Raw genomic sequence first — 3110 nt, 5'->3', positions numbered from 1 at the left:
GCATGAACCGGTGTTCAAATACATGAAATGCCTGAAAAGGTGTGAAAAATATGAAGAGCTTCAAAAATATGAAAAATATGAAAAGCTTCAAAATGTGTGAAAAATACGAAAAGCCTCAAAACCTGTCAAAAATATGAGGAGCATGAAACAGTTTGAAAAATAGCAGGAGCATGAAGTGATGTTGAAAAACATGAAGAGTCTGAAAACGTGTGAAAATATGAAGAGCTTCAAAAATATGAAAAATATGAAGAGCTTCAAAAGGTGTGAAAAATATGAAGAGCTTCAAAAGGTGTCAAAATGAGATGAGCATGAAACGGTCTGAAAAATAGGAGGAGCATGAAGTGGTTTGAAAAAATTAAAAAGCCTGAAACAGTGTGAAATATATGAAGAGCTTCAAAAGGTGTGAAAATATGAGGAGAATGAAACGGTCTGCAAAATAGGAGGAGCATGAAATGGTGTTCAAAAACATGAAGAGCATGAAAAGGTGTGAAAAATATGAAGAGCTTCAAAAGGTGTGAAATATATGAGGAGAATTAAACGGTCTGAAAAATAGGAGGAGCATGAAGCGGTGTTCAAAAACATGAAGAGCCTGAAAAGGTGTGAAAAATATGAAGAGCTTAAAACGGTGTGAAAAATATGAGGAGCATGAAACGGTCTGAAATATAGGAGGAGCATGAAGTGGTGTTCAAAAATATGAAGAGCCTGAAAAGGTGTGAAAAATATGAAGAGTTTCAAAAGGTGTGAAATACATGAGGAGGATGAAACAGGCTGAAAAATAGGAGAAGCATGAAGTGGTGTGGAAAAATATGAAGAGCCTGAAAAGGTGTGAAAAATAAGAAGAGCTTCAAAAGATGTGAAATACATCAGGAGCATGAAACTCTCTGAAAAGTATAAGGAGCTTGAAGTGGTGTTCAAAAACATGAAGAGCCTGAAAAGGTGTGAAAAATATGAAGAGCCTCAAAAGGTGTGAAATATATGAGGAGCATGATATGGTTTGAAAAATAGGAGGTGCGTTAAGCGGTGTTCAAAAACATGAAGAGCCTGAAAAGGTGTGAAAAATATGAAAAGATTCAAAAATAAGAAAAATATGAAGAGCTTCATAAGGTGTGAAATATATGAAGAGCTTCAAAAGGTGTCAAAATGAGATGAGCATGAAACGGTCTGAAAAATAGGAGGAGCATGAAACGGTGATCAAAAACATGAAGAGCCTGAAAAGGTGTGAAAAATATGAAGAGCTTCAAAAGGTGTGAAATACATGAGGAGCATGAAACTCTCTGAAAAATAGAAATAGCATGAAGTGGTGTTCAAAAACAAGAAGAGACTGAAAAAGTGTGAAAAAATGAAGAGCTTCAAAATGTGTGAAAAATATGAGGAGAATGATACAGTTTGAAAAATAGGAGGAGCATGAAGCCGTGTTGAAAAACATGAAGAGTCTGAAAACGTGTGAAAATATGAAGAGCTTCAAAAATATGAAAAATATGAAGAACTTCAAAAGGTGTCAAAAAGAGATAAGCATGAAACGGTCTGAAAAATAAGAGGAGCATGAAATGGTGTTCAAAATCATGAAGAGCCTGAAAAGTTGCGAAAAATATGAAGAGCTTAAAAAGGTGTCAAAAATATGAGGATCATGAAGCGGTGTTGAAAAACATAAAGAGCCTGAAAATTTGTGAAAAATATGAAGAGGTTCAAAAGGTGTCAAAATGAGATCAGCATGAAACGGTCTGCAAAATAGGAGGAGCATGAAATGGTGTTCAAAATCATGAAGAGCCTGAAAAGATGCGAAAAATATGAAGAGCTTAAAAAGATGTCAAAAATATGAGGATCATGAAGCGGTGTTGAAAAACATGAAGAGCCTGAAAAGGTGTGAAAAATATGAAGAGCTTCTAAAGGTGTCAAAAATATGAGGAGCATGGAACGGTCTTAAAAATAAGAGGACCATGAAGTGGTGTTGAAAAACATGAAGAGCATGAAAAGGTGTGAAATATAAGAAGAGCTTCAAAAGGTGTCAAATATATGAGGAGCATGAAACGGTCTGAAAAATAGGAGGATCATGAAACGATGTTGAAAAACATGAAGAGCCTGAAAAGGTGTGAAAAATATGAAGAGCTTCAAAAGGTGTCAAATATGAGATGAGCATGAAACGATCTGAAAAATAGGAGGAGCATGAAGCGGTGTTGAAAAACATGAAGAGCCTGAAAAGGTGTGAAAAATATGAAGAGCTTGAAAACGTGTGAAATATATGAAGAGCTTAAAAAGGTGTCAAAAATGAGATGAGCATGAAACGGTCTGAAAAATAGGAGGAGCATGATGTTGTGTTGAAAAAAAAGAAGAGCCTTAAAATGTGTGAAATATATGAAGAGCTTCAAAAGGTGTGAAATACATGAGGAGCATGAAACGGGCTGAAAAATAGGAGGAGCATGAAGCGGTTTGGCAAAACATGATGAGACTGAAAAGGTGTGAAAGATATGAAGAGTTTCTAAAGGTGTCAAAAATATGAGGAGCATGAAACGGGTTGAAAAAAAGGAGGAGCATGAAGTGGTGTTGAAAAACATTAAGAGCCTGAAAGGGTGTGAAAAATATGAAGAGCTTCAAAAGGTGTCAAAAATATGAGGCGCATGAAACGGTCTGAAAAATAGGAGGAGCATGAAACGTTGATCAAAAACATGAAGAGCCTGAAAAGGTGTGAAAAATATGAAGAGCTTCAAAAGGTGTGAAATACATGAGGAGCATGAAACGGGCTGAAAAACAGGAGGAGCATGAAGTGGTGTTGAAAAACATTAAGAGCCTGAAAGGGTGTGAAAAATATGAAGAGTTTCAAAAGGTGTCAATAATAAGTGGTGCATGAAACATCCTGAAAAATATGAGGAGCATGAAACTGTCTGAAAAATAGGAGGAGCATGAAGCAGTCTTGAAACCCAAGAAGAGCCTGAAAACGTGTGAAAAATATGAAGAGCTTCAAAAGGTTTCAGAAATATGAGGAGCATGAAACGGTCTGAAATATAGGAGGAGCATGAAGCGGTGTTGAAAAACATGAAGAGCCTGAAAAGGAGTGAAAAACATGAAGAGCTTCAAAACGTGTCAAAATATGAGGAGCATGAAACGGTCTCAAA

The sequence above is a fragment of the Dama dama genome, unplaced genomic scaffold, assembly GCF_033118175.1.
Source record: "Dama dama isolate Ldn47 unplaced genomic scaffold, ASM3311817v1 ptg000082l, whole genome shotgun sequence".
Taxonomy (NCBI): Eukaryota; Metazoa; Chordata; class Mammalia; order Artiodactyla; family Cervidae; genus Dama; species Dama dama.
Note: the sequence above shows the minus strand (reverse complement) of the source record.